General features: G+C 42.5%; 1 non-coding gene across 1 annotated transcript; it reads right to left on the bottom strand.

The window, feature by feature from the left end:
• Positions 1-15,613: 15,613 nt before the first annotated feature.
• On the bottom strand, positions 15,614-15,719 carry LOC129459047 (U6 spliceosomal RNA). Its single transcript, XR_008649863.1, has one exon. It is a non-coding gene; the product is annotated as a U6 spliceosomal RNA (small nuclear RNA).
• Positions 15,720-20,472: the final 4,753 nt, after the last annotated feature.

Below are 20,472 nucleotides of genomic sequence, written 5' to 3'. Positions count from 1 at the left end.
ACTGACTATATTTTTGTTTATTAAAATAACTTTTTCTGTAGAAGATACCCATTTGGTGCTGTGATCAAATGGGTATCTTCCACAGAAAAAGTTATTTTAATAAAGAAAAATATAGTCAGTTTTTGGATTGAAATTGAGTATAAACAACTGAATCACTACAAAATGGCTCATGTTAGAAGATACTTAAAACAAATACAATCTTGTACAGTAAATTTTGTTTTGTTTTTTTTTTTGAGACAGTCTCGCTGTCGCCCAGGCTGGAGTGCAATGGCGCGATCTCGGCTCACTGCAAGCTCCGCCCCCTGGGGTTCACGCCATTCTCCTGCCTCAGCCTCCGGAGTAGCTGGGACTACAGGCGTCCGCCACCTCGCCCGGCTAATTTTTTGTATTTTTAGTAGAAACGGGGTTTCACTGTGTTAGCCAGGATGGTCTCGATCTCCTGACCTCGTGATCCGCCCGCCTCGACCTCCCAAAGTGCTGGGATTACAGGCGTGAGCCACCACGCCCGGCCTTACAGTAAATTTTTAACACCCCAAAATAACGAAAAGTAATTATTACTATTCATTTATATCTAAATCTCAGTCAATATGATCTAAATATTTGTGAAGACTCCACCTCTCCATATAGATAATGAAAGGCTTTGAAATAAGTGTAGGAAACCCTAAGTTTGGTCTCAGGCTTCCTATTCATTCACTGCTTTTTCGTGTGTTGTTTACAGTTTCCTTTTTCTGGAATGCCTTTTTCTGCTCCTTCCCCCGCCAACATTTCAGCTTCCCACAGACACACGTTTGTCCCCTCCTGGTTGTCCTGCAGGATGACCTTTGTTTTTCTTTTCGTCTTTTGTTTTTCGAGACGGTCTCACTCTGTCGTCCAGGATGGAGTGCAGTGGTGCAATCTCTGCTCACTGCAACTTCCGCCTCCCGGTCTCAAGTGACCCTCCCACCTCAACCTCCCAAGTAGCTGGGAGGAGAGGCGCGCGTCACCATGTCTGGCTAGTTTTTGTATTTTTTGTAGAGACGGGGATTCCCCCTGTTGCCCAGGCTGCTCTCAAACTCCTGAGCTCAAGCGATCTGCCGCCTGCCTGGGCCTCCCAAAGTTCTGGGATTACAGGTGTGAGCCACCGTGTCTGGCCAGGATGACCTTCTTGAAGTCACCTACTCATTGAAGCTTTCCCTCTCAGCGTTTTCCTGCGTGGCCCCATACTCATAGAGCCTCCCACATTGATTTGCAGTGCCTTCGTTCCTTCACTTGCTTCCACCTACCAAACAGTAAGGTCTTGAAGACAGAAACGGCATTATTCATTCATATATCCCCAGTATCTAGTACAATTTTTCTGTTTGCAATAATATATGTCTTAAAAATTAAGAAAGGAGTAAGTCTTCTCAATGACTTTTTTTAAAAAAAGACCCAGATTCAGCACTTATTGTATGTAAGACAGACCTTCCTTTTACATTACATTTTTCATCAGTAAAAGTACTGGGCCAGGTGCGGTGGCTCACGCGTAATCTCAGCACTTTGGGAGGCCAAAGCGGGTGGATCACTTCAGGTCATGAGTTCAAGACCAGCCTGGCCAACATGGTAAAACCCCATCTCTACTAAAAATAGAAAAATTAGCCGGGTGTGGTGGCTCATGCCTGTAATCCCAGCTACTCGGGAGGTTGAGGCAGAAGAATCGCTTGAACCCGGGAGGCAGAGGTTACAGTGAGCTGAGATCCACCACTGCACTCCAGCCCAGATGACAGGGCAAGAATCCATCCCCCCAAAAAAGTACTAGTATTTCATGTTAATAAAATGGAATTCTTATATAAACATATGTAAATTAAAAATTATTATTTTAAGAGTTGAACAGATTTCTCTGCAAACCCCCCTATATTTTTATATTTTTTAAACTAACTGTATTCAGCAAAGCTTTTTATTATTTAATTTATTCCAAACCACATTAATCATTATTTCTCTGAACTCCTACAGCACATTTAAAACAGTACTGTTTCTCTAGGTGTGGGTGAGTAAAAAAATATTTAATGTATGTTAATTAACTTCCCCATCTCCTGACCCCACTAAGGTTTGAATAGGAGCCTACCCCTTTATAAACCCTTTTTATATACCCACACTACCTAGCCTAATTGGGGCACATATTAGGTGCTTCATACATACTTTTCAACTGCCTAATTTGCTGATTAGACATAAAAGTATATAATTCTGGAAAAGTCTCCACAAGGTGAAAATGATTATCCAAATAATAAAGGCCCACAATGACAGTGAGTACGTTATCTGCATTATGCTGATATTTGACTCCTTTCAACTCTCTTTGGTTGTAGAAACATGACCGATGATTATATTACACTTTTAACTCTTTAAATATTATTAGGTTGCTTTGGACTGTGGGAAACTACAATCATTTTTATTCCTTAGAATATATTTTGCGGCCAGGCACGGTGTCTCATGCCTGTATACCCAGCACTTTGGGAGGCCGAGGTGGGCGGATCACGAGGCCAGGAGTTCGAGACCAACCTGGCCAATATGGTATAACTCTACTAAAAGTACAAAAATTGGGTGGGCATAGTGGCGCATGCCTGTAGTCCCAGCTACTCGGGAGGCTGAAGCAGAAGAATCACTTGAACCCGGGAGGCAGAGGTTGCAGTGAGCCAAGATCATGGCATTGCACTCCAGCCTGGGTGACAGAGCAAGACTCCATCTTAAAAAATATATATATATAATATATATATATATATAGCTTCTGAGCTATAGCTTGAGTAACTTGTAATATTGTATGCTGCCAAAGCATTTTTTCACTTAAACATCTCATAGTGATTTTCAGAAATTTAGAATCGGAAAATCATTTTTGATCCCACTCATGGATATATAAACTTAGGGCTAAATCAGAAAAGCAAGCACATAGTTTTAGACAATTACACTTATTTGATTAATTACTCTATGGAGCCAGATGGATATGTACAGGTTATGTCCTTTTGCATGCTTGAATTTATAGTGAGTTAAATCTGTTCAGACAGCCATCAGTGATGTGCCCATGAGGAACACAGAAAATGTTTCTTTTTTTTTTTTTAAAGGAATTTATTTATTTATTTATTTATACTTTTTTTTTTAATCATACTTTAAGTTCTAGTACACAACCTGCAGGTTTGTTACATATGTATACGTGCGCCATGTTGGTGTGTTGCACCCATTAACTCCTCATTTACATTAGGTATATCTCCTAATGCTATCCCTTCCCCTCCCCCAAAAATGTTTCTTTTGAATGCAGTTGGCTCAGTTACCTAATATGTGAGTGAAGTGGAAAGGGTAAGTGGTGTGAATAATGCAAAATGATAGTTTAAAAATCCTTCACACCCTGTTTACTTTCCTAATATGGAGATAATTGAAATCTGGACTGGAAATAATTTTTTTTTTAAAAAACTGGATTTTCCTTGGGCATTGCCATTTACTAATCTCATGATCCTGGGCAAGTCATGTAATCCCTTTAAAACTTAGTTAACTCATAAAAATAGAAGTAACAATGTCCAAACTTCCTATTTTAGAGTTTTCACGAGGCGCAATAGATGTAACTGAAAGCTTGGAAAAGTTTAAGGACTTGCAAGGAAATCTACTGAAATAAGCCCCCGTTCCACCTGGGAAGAAGCACTCAGACGCCAAACCCCGCCTTCTGTCCTGAAATTCACCTTCCACTAGGAGAGTTTGCTTTTCTAATGCTTCAAATGCACAACGGGAGATGTTCTGACTTCAGGGTTTCTACCCTTCACTTGTAATCTGCTGCCTGTATGACATGCGATCTGGTTTACACCATACAGCTTAATACAGCTTATCATCTTCAGCTTGTGGCCCCTTCCTTGTTTCCACCTTGCTATTCAGGAGGGCCCATAAGTGTATCTAGATTCCTTGAGGTGTAGATGCAGGACAATGAGACGGAGGGAGGTAGTTCTCTGGTCTAATTTCAGTTTCCTAACTGAGGATACATGCCTTCCCTGAATGATCAACATCAAAAATATCCAGCCCTTCATAGAAGACACCACCCCTCCTCATAGATGAGTCCCTGAGCTGATGATCTCAAAAGGAAATCCCTATCAGAATACAACAGAATAAGGACATAGTTTCATTACAGAGTTATAGTAATAAAAGTAGTTCTTCTTTATTAAGCTGCATGAGGTACTTTGTATTGTATTAGTATTCCCGTTTCACAGATAAAAATACTACATCTTCACATAAATGGCTTGGTTAAAGCTCACAGCCAGTAAATAAGAGAGCTGGTTAGGAATCTAGTTCTGATTTCAGAGTCACTGTTTTGTCTGTCTGTTTGTTTAAGACAAAGTCTCGCTCTGTTGCCCAAGCTGGAGTGCAGTGGTGGGCTCACTGCAGCCTCGACCTCCCAGACTCAAGTCATCCTCCCACTTCAGCCTCCCAAGTAGCTGGGACTACAGATGTGCTAACCAAGATTAACCATGCCCGGCTAATTTTTTGTTTTTTGTAAAGATGGAGTCTCCCTATGTTGTCCTGACTGGTCTTGAACTCCTGACCTCAAGCAATCCTACCTCAGCCTCCCAAAGTGCTGAGATTACAGGCATGAGCCACTGGGCCCAGCCATCACTGTTTTTCTGCTTCTTTACAAAATAAGATATTGTTAGATCCTTTTAATAACCCAAATATTTAGAGAAGAATGTTAAGAGCAAACATTCTCCACAGAATTAGTCACCTCTCTCTCTGCTTTTCTTTCTTTCTTTTTTACTGCTTCAAAATATCAACCCAAGCATCTGGCAGAGACTCTTAGAGACTTTAAAGAAACCAGATAATGGCATGCACTTTGTCCTCGTTTGGAAAGACAAAGAGTGAAACTAAACGTCTAGCCAGATGCTGGCTCTTGGAAGGCAGGAGTGGAGGCGAAATTTACTCCTCTACCATAAGCTAGTAGTGGGCTCTCGCCTTCATGCTTCTCTTTCCTTCCCGCCTTTCTGTAGCTTTAGGTTTCAGGCCTCTCAGTCAAGAGGGAGAAATTTAATTGTGTTAAATTCTTGGCTCTGGACAAGATCATTTTCAGTGCCAAAGCTCGTTCAGGCTTTCCAGGGAGACCCGGCGCAGGAAGCCTGGGCGGCAGCATTTGTGGGCAACTTGCAAGTAACACTTACATGAAACCACAGCTCTTAAAGCATTTGGAAAAATCACACCCTGGCCCTGTTTCTCTCAAAAGCACATGTTCCTTTCTGTTTCTCTTTAATACAGACCTTGACATAGCAAGTCACGATTTAATTCATTACTTAAACACTTCCTGGCCCAAGCAGCATTTTTCAGGCACACTTCTTGTCAGGCTAAGTCTCTGTTCTTTATTTATTGAAAATAAAACCTCAAAGGTGAAGGATGGTAGCTGATCCAAAGATTCAATACGTGTTTTGATTGCTCACACAGCCTCTTCCTCCTCAATGTAAAAATAGAGGAAAAGTGTAAAAATATGCTGCTAATTGATTTTGGAATGTTTTGTTAGTTCCGGCTCCAAAAATAAATCTTCGAAATTAGGTTTCATTTATGTCAACATTTACATCAGGAGATAATGCTGTATAGAAGAAGAAGGAAATGGTCTTAGGAGGTAAAGGGGTCTAGGATTGAATCTCAGTCCACTACTCATTAGTTAGAAGACTTTGGACATGTTACTTCCTCTCTGTAACCTCAGTTTCCCCATCTGTAAAATGGAGATAAGATGATTCACTGTTTTTGTTTTTGTTTTTGTTTTTTTGAGACAGTCTCACTCTGTCACTCAGAGTGTAGTGGTGCAATCTTGGCTCACTAAAACCTCTGCCTCCTGGGTTCAATCAATTCTCGTGCCTCTGCCTCCCGAGTAGCAGAAATTACAAGCATGTGCCACCATGCCCTGGCTGGTCTCAAATTCCTGACCTCAAGTGATCCATCCAACTCAGCCTCCCACAGTGCTGGGATTACAGGTGTAAGCCACTGTGCCCAGCCTTGATTCACCATTTTGGACATGGAGGCAATCTATAGTTCTCTCTTAACTTGTGGCTTGATTTGATTTTAATTTAAATTTATTTATTAATTTTGTGAGACACAGTCTCACTCTGTCACCCAGGCTGGAGTGCACTGGCACCGTCTCGGCTCACTGTAAACTCTGCCTCCCGGGTTCAAGCAATTCTCATACCTCAGCCTCCCAAGTAGCTGGGATTACAGGCATGCAGCCACCACGCCCAGATAATATTTTTATTTTCAGTAGAGACGGAGGTTTCACCACGTTGGCCAGGCTGGTCTTGAACTCCTGGCCTCAAATGATCCACCCACCTTGGCCTCCCAAAGTGCTGGGATTACAGGTGTGAGCCACCGCACCAGGCCTTGATTTACTTTCTCTGGACTATGTCCGTGTCACCCTCCAGTGACTCGAGGGCCAATAATGGTAATGTTTGGAGCATTTACTGTGTTCTAGGAAGTATGTCAAGCATTTTACATGGACTGTCTTATGTAATCATCACAATAGCCCTATAAGAAATATACTAATATTTCCATATGAAAGATGAGGAAACCAAGAGTTAAGATCCCCAAAATTGCTTCTTTGAAAGGCGAAGCCCCTCTACTGCTCAGCCAGAATCTTACTCTGGATTTTTTCTTTTCCTCTGTGTATCAAGCCCCAGGGGCTTAGCCTGCTTTTCTCCCCCGGAGGGAGGCATACACCGTCCAGTGGGGGGACAGTCGAGGGGCACTGTGAAGGGGGCTAGACTCTCCCAATCTTTCTAGCTTCCACCCTCCTTGTTACCCTTGAATGTAATCATGTACTTTTTTTTTTTTTTTAATTTAAAGAGTTTTACTGCTGAGCTATGGGGAAAGAGATAGGATAATAAAATTAGCAAGCAAAAATTTATAAAGGTTCTGGAATGTTAGAAAATTTTTACAAACATGGCTCCTGATTCAGAAAGTTTGTTGAGTCCCTCTGAGATGGTAAGAGGATCTGCCTGACACACGGCACACATGGCTCCTCTGTCACCCGACCATTCCAATGCTGCCAGCACTATAGTTAATTTTCCTTCCCAGAGTTTCCCCAGATGAATGGTAGTCCATGAGGCTCTGATAGGACAAAGGAAAAATATCCTGGGTCTGAGTAAACAGTTATATGTATACAGTATGTGGATTTTTATTTTATTATTGTTATTATTATTATTATGAGACAGAGTCTCTCTCTTTTACCCAGGCTGGAGTGCAGTAGCACGATCTCGGCTCACTGCAACATCTGCCTCCTGGGTTCAAGTGATTCTCCTGCCTCAGCCTCACAAGTAGCTAGGATTACAGGTGTCTGCCACCATGTCCGGCTAATTTTTGTATTTTTAGTAGAGATGGGGTTTTGCCATGTTGGCCAGGCTGGTCTCAAACTCCTGACTCAAGTGATCCACCCTCTTCAGCCTCCCAAACTGTTAGGATTACAGACATGAGCCACCATGCCCGGCAGTATGTGGATTTTTAAATTGCAATATGCAATCAACAAGCAGATAAGTAGTAAAAAGTGAATTTGTACTATGTTTTATATTATGAGCAATTACAATACTATTTTGAGCTTTAACATTGAGCAGAAAATTGAACCAGACACGGTGGCTCATGCCTCCTTTGGGAGGCTGAGAGGCAGGAGTTCGAGGTTAATGATCTTGCCACTGTACTGCGTACCTGCGTGACAGACTGAAACCTTGTATCTTATTTTTTTATTTTTTTATTTTTTTTTTATTTTTTTTTTATTTTTTTTTTTTTTTTTTTTTTTTTTGAGACGGAGTCTTGCTCTGTCACCCAGGCTGGAGTGCAGTGGCACAATCTCGGCTCACTGCAAACTCTGCCTCCCGGGTTCATGCCATTCTCCTGCCTCAGCCTCTCCGAGTAGCTGGGACTACAGGCACCCGCCACCACGCCCGGCTAATTTTTTCTATTTTTAGTAGAGACGGGGTTTCACCGTGGTCTCGATCTCCTGACCTCGTGATCCGCCCGCCTCGGCCTCCCAAAGTGCTGGGATTACAAGCGTGAGCCACCGCGCCCGGCCATCTTATTTTTTTAAAAGGTTACAGTATACGTGGGGCAAGGAAAAAAATTGAGCAGAAAATGACTCAATGCAGTACCTGACCTTAACTGTGTAGGCCTGGGTTATGGACACTTAATAAGATGCTTAAGAGTAAAAATCAGTTGAGACTAAACGTTCTTGTGAGCTGGAAGCTAACTCCTTACTGAAGTTCCACATTACCTAGTAACTACCCTAGAACAAGCATCTGCAGCCCCATTTTCAACAGAGAACGTCACTACGCAACGCAATGCAAACATACAAAGGTAAAACATCGTCACGGTTTGGCTGGGTTTTTCTCTATATTCTTCCCCCACCCTTACCCCCTGCCTTTTTTTTTTTTCAGGTCAGCTATATTTTCAAGGAGGTAAGGGAAGGTGTGAGATTTGGAAATGAATAGTGGTGACAGGAGAGAGAGGTTAGAAAAGGAAGTTATTTTTAGGAAGGCTTGGATGAAAGGGAAAAGTGAGTTGCATTTGGGGCATGGAGCTAGGGGAAGTCAGGCCAAGGGACAGCTGGGTAACTGTTGAAGGGTTTACCTCATTCTCTAGTCCCTCTCATTTCTTACGTATTCGTAATCCTTCCTCACCAAGTGGTAAAAGGAAGGCAGGCACAAACTCCTGGGGGGCTCTTGTTCATTTAGCTTCCCTCTCCATTCTTGGAGGGGGACGATTCACTTGGCATTCAGAAAATGCTTCTGGAGCACCTACTAGCTGCAGGACTGTCTTCTAGGTCCAGCAGGGAGTACACAAACATGATAGCTGCTCTGCAGTTGCTGAGGTCCTTTCACAGCTGGTAACAATGACCCACAAACTTGAAATACTCGCCTACCAAAACTACATTCTCCTTCAAATAGTATACAGCATGTATACTATGCCCTCACATGGCCACAGCATACCCAGCAATGGTTTCTATCTACCTTTTTTTTTTTTTTTTTGAGACGGAGTCTCGCTCTGTCACCGAGGTTGGAGTGCAGTGGCGCGATCTCGGCTCACTGCAAGTTCCGCCTCCCAGGTTCACGCCATTCTCCTGCCTCAGGCTCTCCGAGTAGCTGGGACTACAGGCGCCCACCAACACGCCCGGCTAACTTTTTGTATTTTTAGTAGAGACAGGGTTTCACCGTGGTCTCGATCTCCTGACCTCGTGATCCGCCCGCCTCGGCCTCCCAAAGTGCTGGGATTACAAGCGTGAGCCACCGCGCCCGGCCTTGTATCTACCTTTTTTGAAAATTATCAACTGGCAATCCAAAATGCCATAGAAGTGTCATCAGAATAGACTAAGTATCTTTCCCAGGAGACAAGTGGTGAGTTATTCCTATTTGTAAAAACCAAGAGATTATGGATTTAAGTAATTTGGCTAAGTTTATTCACTAAGTTATTTTATTTCGGTGCCTTACGTGGGTTTCAAGGCCTTTGAATTCGTAGACCTTTAGATAGAATATTAAGTAGAAATTTCACACTAGTTGTGGCTTATTTGAAACCAAATAACTAAATCTAGCACTTTATTTTTTTGCCTTGATCGCACAACGTTTTTCATGTTATTATATGATTAGGGCAAATACAATTTTTTTAAAAAAGGGGATATAACCAAGAATTTAATACTTTTAAAACTAATGGCAACAAACGCAAAACCTTCCCTAAATGATCTTAAAAAACCACACCTATGCAGAGTTGAGGCTCATGTATAGCTTCTTTTTAACGCCTTTCTCTTCAAAATATGAGTGCTCACAAGACTGTGACCCTGTCTTTCTTTGTATTATAATTTTTTAATGATCACTTTAACAGTGAACAGCATGATGGGGAAGCCAGGGCTCTAGACGCCTGAATTTTATTTCTATTTTTGCTCCAGTGTCATTTAGGAATGTTAGACCTTAGGCTGGGCGAGGTGGCTCACGCCTGTAATCCCAGCACTTTGCGAGGCCGAGGCAGGCAGATCATGAGGTCAGGAGATCCTGGCTACCAAGGTGAAACTCCATCTCTACTAGAAATACAAAAAATTAGCCGGGCGTGGTGGCGGGCGCCTGTAGTCCCAGCTACTCGGAGAGGCTGAGGCAGGAGAATGGCGTGAACCCGGGAGGCGGAGCTTGCAGTGAGCCGAGATCGCGCCACTGCACTCCAGCCTGGGCGACAGAGCCAGACTCCGTCTCAAAAAAAAAAAAAAAAAAAGAATTTGGGGATCAAAAATATGAAATAGGATCACCGTCTTGATGACATTAAGGGCAAATTTCACTTCCAATCCAGGGCCTAGACACCTACATGCCCTCCATATCTGTGCTAAACCATAAATGGGCCAAACTGTCCAACCATCACCGCTCCTGGCCCTTAATGCTTCATCATAGTCCGTAGCAAAACACTATTGCTAAAATACAGTAGAAGAGAGTGATCTCAGCTAGACACAAGTCTATTTTTTTTTTTTTTTGAAAAGGAGTCTCGCTGTCACCCAGGCTGGAGTGCAGTGGCGTGATCTCGGCTCACTGCAGGCTCCGCCTCCCGGGTTCACACCATTCTCCTGCCTCAGCCTCCCGCGTAGCTGGGACTACAGGCGCCCGCCACCACGCCCGGCTAATTTTTTGTATTTTTAGCAGAGACGGGGTTTCACCGTGTTAGCCAGGATGGTCTCGATCTCCTGACCTCGTGATCCGCCCGCCTCGGCCTCCCAAAGTGCTGGGATTACAGGCGTGAGCCACCACGCCCGGCCGACACAAGCCTATTTTTAAAGAGGACTATGCATCAATATCATTCTATCTTTGCTTTTATTATTAGACTTTATTTTTAGAGTAGATTTAGGTTTACAAAATAATTAAGCAAAATGTAGAGCTCCCGTATACCTCCTTTCTGCCAGCCTCCCCACCAGTCTCCCCTATTAGTAACATTTTAAATTAGTGTAGGCTGTGCACGGTGGCGCACGCCTGTAATCCCAACACTTTGGGAGGCCGAGGTGGGCCGATCACAAGGTCAGGAGTTTGAGATCAGCTAGGCCAACATGGCAAAACCCTGTCTCTACTAAAAATACAAAAAATTAGCTAGGCGTGGTGGCGTGCACTTGTAATCCCAGCTACTCCAGAGGCTGAGGCAAGAGAATCACTTGAACCTGGGAGACGGAGGTTGCAGTGAGCTGAGATCACACCATTGCACTCCAGCCTGAGTGACAGAGCAAGAAACCCCTCTCAAAAAAAAAAAAAAAAAGAATTAGTGTAACCCCATTCTTTTTATTCTGTAACACGCACCCGTGCACGCACGTATGTGTGGGTGTGGTCTTGAACTTCAGGCCTCAGGCAATCCTCCCACTTCAGCCTCCTGAGTAGGTGGGACTACAGGCACACACCACTGAATCCAGTTTATTTGATAACTTTTAAATAATTAGAGACAGCTATTGCTTCGGCAAATAAGAAAATAAGTATTTTAGTGAGCTTAAGCAGTCAGACCTATTAGCTACCAACAGAAGAATTACTTTGGCACCATTTATAACCAAACTAAAATCATTGTATTTGATAGGAATTCTTATATTGAAGTAGCTGTTCAGCTAGTTGGGGGCATAATTTGCAACAAACATGGTAAAGAAAGCCTTAAACCTGTAACACTAAACCGTAGACTGAGGTTCTACTCCAAACTCTTCCCTCAGGTGCTGACTTCAGCTGAATCTCTGTGGAACTCTGAGTTGGATTAGAAAATCTGAAAGAGACCTTTCCAGTTCAAAATTTTAGTAATTGTTTAATACTTTGTTTTCCAAAGTGAGTGGAAGGCTATTTTATGTGGCTCACAATTTTAATTTATTTGTATAGTTGTTTTTATTTTAAGGTATATTTAAAAATCTGCCTCAAACTCAGATTTCACAAATATCATTGCTTAAGATGAGACTATATTTTAAAAATTGGTCAATTTATGTCAAATTAAAGAAAATGTTGGTATCTAATAGTACAAGTAACATGGACCTGACAAAAATCAGAAGTAAAGGGTGGCTAGGTGCAGTGGCTTACACATGTAATCTCAGCGCTTTGGGAGGCCAAAGGCAGTAGGGTGGTTTGAGTCCAGGAGTTTGAGGCTGCAGTAAGCTATGATCATGCCACCGCACACCAGCCTGGGAAGAGACAGAAAGAGAAAAAAGAAGTAAAGTGTATTAGTTCGTTCTCGAATTTCTGTAAAGAACTACCCAAGACTGGATAATGTATAAAGAAAAGAGGTTTAACTGACTCACAGTCCCACAGGCTGTACAGGAAGCATGGCTGGGGAGGCCTCAAGAAATTTACAATCACGGCAGAGGGTGAAGGGGAAACAGCACCTGTTATGAGGCTGGAGAAAGGGGAAGAGGGAGCAGGGGGAGGGACTACACACCTTTAAACAACCAGATCTCGAGAGAACTCACTCACTATCACGAGAACAGCAAGGGGGAAGTCCGCCCCCATGACTCCATCACCTTCCACCAGGACTCTCCTCCAACATGGGGGATTACAATTCGACATGAGATTTGGGCGGGGACACAAATCCAAACCATATCATAATAACTGAAAAACATTCAGGAAATACTGGATTAATTAATATATTAATCCATCCAAGACATCCATTTCCATGTCAAAGAGAGCTGTGTCCCAGAACTCTTTTTTTAAACCTAAATAATTTGGCTCAATTAATGAACAAGTACCTTGGAATCTACAGGTGAAGGAAAGCACAATAAGAAAAATATTCGGTTGGTGCAAAAGTAACTGCTGTTTTGCCGTTAAAAGTAATGGCAAAAACCGCAATTTATTTTGCACCAACCTAATACTATATCAGAGAAATGCTTGCAAGTTAAGTAGCACAGACCAAGAGCGATTAAATCTGATTCCAAAATCCCTCCAACATTTCCTGAAACTGGGCAAAGTCTACAGGGCCAATTTGCAAATAAAGAGAAGGGCTGAATTAACCGGTCTTAACGTTTTTCAGGGTATAACAATTTCCTTATATTATGTGGCATATGTAATCTGACATATTAACCATGAACTTATCCAAGTATTCAAGTTCATCCATAGCTCTTTCCTAAGTAAAATGCTGTCATGATTCTATCTTTAGGCAACCTTATTCCCTGCAGCACCAACTGGCCTTCCGTCTGGGAGGAGAGCAGAAATTTATTTTTACATTTTTTTCATTATTTATTTATTTATTTATTTTATCGAGACAGGAGTTTCACTATGTTGCTCTGGCTGGTCTCGAACTTCTGGGCTCAAGCGATCCTCCTGTCTTAGCCTCCCAAAGTGCTGGGATTACAGGTGTGCTCCACCATGCCCAGCTTAGAAATTTGACTCTTACTTTCATTTGAGATTTCCTTCCCTTACCTCAAGTATCTAAAGCATCTTTTGTTTGTTTGTCTGTTTGTTTGTTTTTGTTTTTTGTTTTTTTTCAGAGACAGAGTTTCGCTCTGGTTGCCCAGGCTGGAGTGTAATGGCACGATCTTGACTCACTGCAACCTCCGCCTCCCAGATTCAAGCGATTCTCCTGCCTCAGCCTCCTGAGTAGCTGGGATTACAGGCATGCACCACCACACCCGGCTAATTTTTGTATTATTAGTAGAGATGGGGTTTCTCCATGTTGGTCAGGCTGGTCTCAAACTCCCAACCTCAGGTGATCCGCCCATCTCGGCCTCTCAAAGTGCTGAGATTACAGATGTGAGCCACCGCGCCTGACCAGCATGTGGTCTTTCTTTAATCCACATGTGGACCATATAAGAGCAAAAAGAATAGGCCTGGCATGGTGGCTCACGCCTGTAATCCCAGCACTTTGGGAGGCTGAGGTGGGTGGATCACGAGGTCAGGAGATCGAGACCATCCTGGCTAACACGGTGAAACCCCGTCTCTACTAAAAATACAAAAAAATTAGCTGGGCGTGGTGGCGGGCGCCTGTAGTCCCAGCTACTCGGGAGGCTGAGGCAGGAGAATGGCGTGAACCTGGGAGGCGGAGCTTGCAGTGAGCCGAGATTGTGCCACTGCACTCCAGCCTGGGCGACAGAGCGAGACTCTGTCTCAAAAAAAAAAAAAAAAAAGAGCAAAAAGAATAATGCTTCTTATTCATCCTTATAAGCCATATACCTTTGTTCAATGTCTGAAACAAATACTTGTCGAGCCAAAAATTTAGATAACTTAACTATGAATAAAGCATGATCTGCTTCTGCCAAACATACACTTAAGATTTATCAGTCGTTTGCAAGTTTCATATGTTCGGTTTTCTGGATTTTTCCGTGTCCTAACCATAAGAAGTCAGAAGGCAAAGAATTTGGAGCATATGTCTCAGTTCCACTACATGAGTTACAATGTAGTGCTCTACCCCTCAGCTCTATTAGAGAGTGGACAGAAGGCGCCACATGTAAACAATTATTTCTGTGGTGTGCAAAGCTGTCATTGCAATACCTGCTATTTGATGCAATGTCCTGTATTCAAAGATTCCTTTACTAATCTCCTATTTAAGTTTCGGCAGTCTTCATTGATATATGCTGATTGTTTCTTTGTCAGAAAGTAAAACCTTTTTTTTTTCCTTAGCTTCTAGGAAAATCAGTCCTCAATTACAGTAATCCACTTAAGTATTTAGTAATCTGTTGCCTCTGTTACTTTTAGAAAATGGTGATAGCTAATGTTTAGAATCCTATGTGCCAGGATCAGAGCTAGCATACAGGACTTTAACAGTCACAATGACGCTGTGAAGTGTATACTATGACATTTTAGGACACCATGACCTAGAGAAGTGAGACTTCTTGTCCAAAGACTCACAGTTAGGCCCGGCGCGGTGGCTCAAGCCTGTAATCCCAGCACTTTGGGAGGCCGAGGCGGGCGGATCACGAGGTCAGGAGATCGAGACCATCCTGGCTAACACGGTGAAACCCTGTCTCTACTAAAAATACAAAAAATTAGCCGGGCGTGTTGGCGGGCGCCTGTAGTCCCAGCTCCTGGGGAGGCTGAGGCAGGAGAATGGCCTGAACCCGGGAGGCGGAGCTTGCAGTGAGCCGAGATCCCGCCACTGCACTCCAGCCTGGGTGACACAGCAAGACTGTCTCAAAAAAAAAAAAAAAAAGACTCACGGTTAGTATTGACCAAACACAAGTAGCCGGACTCCAAAACCTGCACTGATAACCACTCTCCTATGTTTTTATCCTCAATTGTTCTATTTCCCATGGTGTTTTACAAATAAATATATTTCAAGCTTTTTTTTTAAAAAAAGGAGAAAGTTATTGATCCTAAATTATCAATTGTGTCGTAAGTCTTTCTGTAGGTTTTTTTGGTTGTTATTTTGGTATTTTGTTTTGTTTTTTTGAGACAGAGTCAGTCTCGCTTTGTTGGCCAGGCTGGAGTACAGTGGCGCAATCTCGGCTCACTGCAATCTCTGCTTCCCGGGTTCAAGCAATTCTCCTGCCTCACCCTCCCGAATAGCTGGGATTACAGGCATGTGCCACCACGGCCAGCTAATTTTTTGTGTTTTTATTAGAGACGGAGTTTCACCATGTTGACCAGGATGGTCTCAAACTCCTGACCTCAGATGATCCACCTGCCTCGGCCTCCCAAAGTGCTGGGATCACAGGCATGAGCCACTGCCCCCCGCCTGTTTTGGTGTTTTTAACAATATGGAATGCTTCATGAATTCATGTGTCACCCTTGCTCAGGGACCGTGCTGATCTTCTTTGTATCATTCTTCTTTTATATTTATAATGGATCTGCTTTTATGTTAGTATCTTATGGAAAGGTTTATTTGGTGTGATGTGCCATTACTCCAGTTTATAATAGACATCCCTCAGTCATTCTCTTCTTGACGTACATGGAATAAGACTATGTGAATTAAGGATATACATTTCATGGCTTCCTCCCTAAATAGTCACACCCACAGCTGAAGCACCCACCCTAGCAACTGAGAGAAAAGTAATTGTGTGCTCCAAACAACGGTTTAAAAGTAGGAGGCTGAGGGAGAACCTAAGCTCCATGCCTTTTCCTGAGTCCTTGGCACAGTGATTGGAGTTTTATCTGGCATACCAGTTCCCAGGGTTTCAAATGACAGAATGGCAGCGTTAACTCAACTCTCTAAGGCTGCCACTGTAAATTGACTGAGCACAGAGGGTATATAGCTTCTGTCCCCATCCTTTCTAGTTATCTACCAGTCTAGCCATCTGTGTATCTGCACCCCAAATATTTTAAACATTAACCATCCTCTCTCTTACACCTAAAAATGTTAAGGAACTATATATTGTTGTAGTGTGTCTAGTACGTGCTAATAAGTACCAAAACTTCAAAATTAATAGATTTGTAAATGGTGCTATTGCAGATAAATAGAATGTGTCATCTTAGTTTATTTGCATGCATATGTATATGCATGTATGCATATATGTGTGTGTGTGTTTTCTGCTATAGAGAATAGAACAAACCTGAAATGGAGGTTGGAGAATTTTATCCACATGTAGAATCAGTGTGTGCCTGCGCTTCCTTTTCTCTGTTGCAACCACTGTCAACTGCTTTCCATGACTTAGTGTCTTAGATTGAATTTCTGCTCTTGCTATGTTTAGAATCTATTTTTAACTTGGCCAACTGATTTACTATGGAGCATGTGAGCATTGCTATTTTAAAATATATAATAGTTGTCCCCAGAACCCACTAAAAAACTCTATAGAAAAACCATTGTGGGCCTGTCCCATTCCATGGCACATTTTCCAGAATGTAGGGTAATTATTTTAAAACAAAATAAGCATTTACTGAGTTCCTAATGTATATGAGGCAACAGGCTGTGTGCTTATTTATGTTTTCTTAGTTAATCCTCAAAAAAATCCTGTGTTGGTAGAGATTTCTTGCCTTACCAAGCACATTGTAACCCTGCATATAAGTATGACACTGTATACTGAGTGCAAAGATTGGGGTATTCATGCCAATCCAACCTGAATTCAGATCCGATCTTTGCAACTTGTTAGCTACGTAAGCTTCAGCAAATTACCTAACCTCTCTGGGTCTCAGGTTTTTCATCTGTAAAATAAGAACAATAATACTTCCTTGCAGATTGTTATGAAGAAATACTGATGGAGTTGGTGTAGCATATCATGCACTTCTACAGGGTCTGGCACAAGCAGCAACACAGGAAAAAGTAGTTACTGCTATTCTTTTTTTTAATTATTCTGAGTTTTTTTCATGTCCTGGAAAAGAAAAAAAAACTCAAAGAGTTTGGAAGATGCAGGTTAAAGTAACATGTAGTTAAAGGGTCACTACACTGCTCCTAGAACTCTTTGACATGGGCAGTTTCCATTTGAGCAGCTGGAAGCTGTAGTAATCCAGTGTGGCTTTTGAACAACTGCCAGGCCCTTCAGTTGGGGCCTTTCGCCCCTGGGAGTCTTCAGACATCTGGAGGAACTTCATGAGTAATCCCTGGTTATTGTTTAACAGAATATTAGCTTTGAACAGGTGTGTCTTTGCCTGCTGGGTCTCAACACAACTTATGAAGAAGCAACTCGTCATACACCTACAGGGCAAATTCTTGGTTCTTAACATCTACATCCAACTGGGGCTGGGTTAAAAACCACATGTGATGATTTCAGAATCCCTACAGCGCTCTCTAGGAGACCAACTGGGTGCTTTCTGGATCAAGGGCCCAAGGAGCTTTTCTGGATGGTCTTGAGGTGATGCCTTGTGACTGAGTTTTCCCTGAATGCCAACCAATAGAACAGGTTTGGTCTACCTCCTCTGCTCAAGTGGCTCTTTCAGTTTGGTTTTCTTTCCTGCCAGCTATGGAACTATTACATTAGGAGACATTGATACAGTTTCTTCAATTTAAAGGCAGGAGTTAGGAAACCTTGGCTACTGTGGAAGCAGGAGGGGGTCTTATTTTGGCTGCGTACCTACTGTAGTGCCAGGAACTTCACAAGGGAGGTAACACCATTGCTCCGGGCAAGCTGGGGGAAGTTTTCTCCCAACACAACTATATTTGCTCAGCATCAAATCTCATATGTATCTTATTTCTGTTTTCTTTTCTCTTTCTCTTTCTTTTCCTTCCTTCCTTCCTTCCTTCCTTCCTTCCTTTTCCTTCCTTCCTTCCTCCATCCCTCCCCTTTCTTTCTTTCTTTCTTTCTTTCTTTCTTTCTTTCTTTCTTTCTTTCTTTCTTTCTTTCTTTCTTTCTCTTTCTTTCTTTCTTTCTTTCTTTCTTTCTTCTTTCTTTCTCTTTCTTTCTTTCTTTATTTCCTCTCTCTTTCTTTCTTTCTTTCTCTATCTTTCTTTTTTCTTTCTTTTCTTTTTTCTTCTTTCCTTTTTAAGGCAAGGTCTCACACTGTCACCCAGGCTGGAGTGCAGTGGCACGATCATGGCTCACGCAGCCCCTACCTCCCACGCTCAAGTGACCCTCCCACCTCAGCCTCCCAAGTAGCTGGGACTACAGGCTCATTCCACCACACCCAGCTAACTTTATGTTTATTTTTTGTAGGATAAGGACTCACTATGTTGTCCAGGCTGGTCTCAAACCCCTGGGCTCAAGTGATCCACCCACCTCAGCCTCTCAATGTGCTGGGATTACAGGCCTGAGTCACCACACCAGGCCTTTCATAGTAGTTTAAAAGCAAATTGTTTTATATGACTATGGCAAGAAATAAATCATTTTCTTCTGGTTAACTAAACAAAGTGAAAAGAAATTCTGAGCCATCATCCATTGAGCGTCTACTGATAATCTATGTCTTCCGGCTGGCATGCAGTGGCTCAGGCCTATAATCCCAACAGTTTTGGAGGCTGAGGCAGGCAGATTGTTTCAGCCCGAGTTCAAGACCAGCCTGGGCAACGTGGCAAATCCCGTCTCTACTAAACATACAAGAAATGAGCCGGATGTGGTGGCGCACACCTGCAGTCCCAGCTACTTAGGGGGCTGAGATGGGAGGGTCGCTTCTTTTTCTTTTTAGGCAAGGTCTCACTCTGTCACTCAAGCTGGAGTGCAGTGGCACAATTATAGCTCACTGCAACATCAAACTCCTGGGCTCAAGCGATCCTCTTGCCTCAGCCTCCTGAGTAACTAGGATTACAGGTATGTGCCACCACGTCTGGCTAATTTTTGTATTTTTAGTAGAGACAGCGTCTCTCTGTGTTGCCCAGGTTGGTCTCAGACTGCTGGCCTCAAGTGATCCTCCCACCTCAGCTTCCCAAAGTGTTGGCATTATAGGCATGAGCCACTGTGCCCGGCCGAAATTTTAAATATCTCTCTCTTGTGCACAATCTTGTTTAGAAAACTCTTGTTTTATTTGCCTTAAATAGGCAGTCAAGGTTTATGTAAATTGTTGATTGTTCATATACAACTTTATCAGCAACAATCAAATATGCAATCACAAAGCCTATACAGTTGCCCAAACTATTCTGAAAAAATAGATTTTGAATTTTAATGTCTAAATCTAGCTTACTAGCCAGGCATGGTGGCTCATGCCTGTAATCTCAGCACTTTGGGAGGCCAAGGCAGGCAGATGACCTGAGGTCAGGAGTTCGAGACCACCCTGGCCAATATGGTGAAACCCCATCTCTACTAAAAATATAAAAATTAGCTGGGTTTGGTAGTGGGCATCTGTAATCCCAGCTATTCAGGAGGCAGAGGCAGGAGAATCACTTAAACTCAGGAGGCAGAGGTAGCAGTGAGCCGAGGCTGTGCCACTGCACTTCAGTCTGTGCAACAGAGCAAGACTCTGTCTCAAAATCAGTCAATCAATGAATCAATCAATATAGCTTACTATCCTGTTCATTGTATCTAAAAAGTGTCCATATTTAAAATTTTGGTGTTCTTGGTTTGCAACGAATTGGGCATCTTTGTAGAAACAGTTTAGTTTTCATTTGAATGTCCAGCAGGCAGAGATTAGAAATTGCTATAAAGTCAATCTATTTTAATGTGGTTCATTTAACTGATTTAATCCATGTATTATCAGACTTGAATGGGACTTTTCTGGGAATTTAGTTTGCCTTCTTTGTATTTACGGCTTTCAGATTTTATAGAAGTAAACTCAGTGAACAGGATAGTGTTATTTAAAATTATTTTTCCACTACTTAAAAAGATTAACTATTTTTTCAATCAGTGGCTCACGCCTGTAATCCCAGCACTTTGGGAGGCAAAGGTGGGCGGATCACAAGTTCAGGAGTTCGAGACCAGATTGGCCAATATGGTGAAACCCCGTCTCTACTAAAAATACAAAAATTAGTTGAGCGTGGTGGCAGGCACCTGTAATCCCAGCTACTCGGGAGGCTGAGGCAGGAGAATCACTTGAACCCGAGAGGCGGCGTTGCAGTGAGCCGAGATCGCACCACTGCACTCTAGCCTGGGTGACAGAGCAAGACTCCATCTCAAAAATAAATAAATAAATAAATAAAATAATAATAATATATGCACATGGTACAAAATTCAAAAGTTAAAACAGCTATATAGTGAAAAAGCAGCCTGACTCCCTTCTTTCCCCCGACCTGATATCCCTCTCTAGATATAGTTGT

Source organism: Symphalangus syndactylus, chromosome 19 (assembly GCF_028878055.3).
Source record: "Symphalangus syndactylus isolate Jambi chromosome 19, NHGRI_mSymSyn1-v2.1_pri, whole genome shotgun sequence".
NCBI classification, from domain to species: Eukaryota; Metazoa; Chordata; class Mammalia; order Primates; family Hylobatidae; genus Symphalangus; species Symphalangus syndactylus.
The sequence above is the reverse complement of the archived record's forward strand: the minus strand, read 5'-3'. Positions and strand labels throughout refer to the sequence as shown.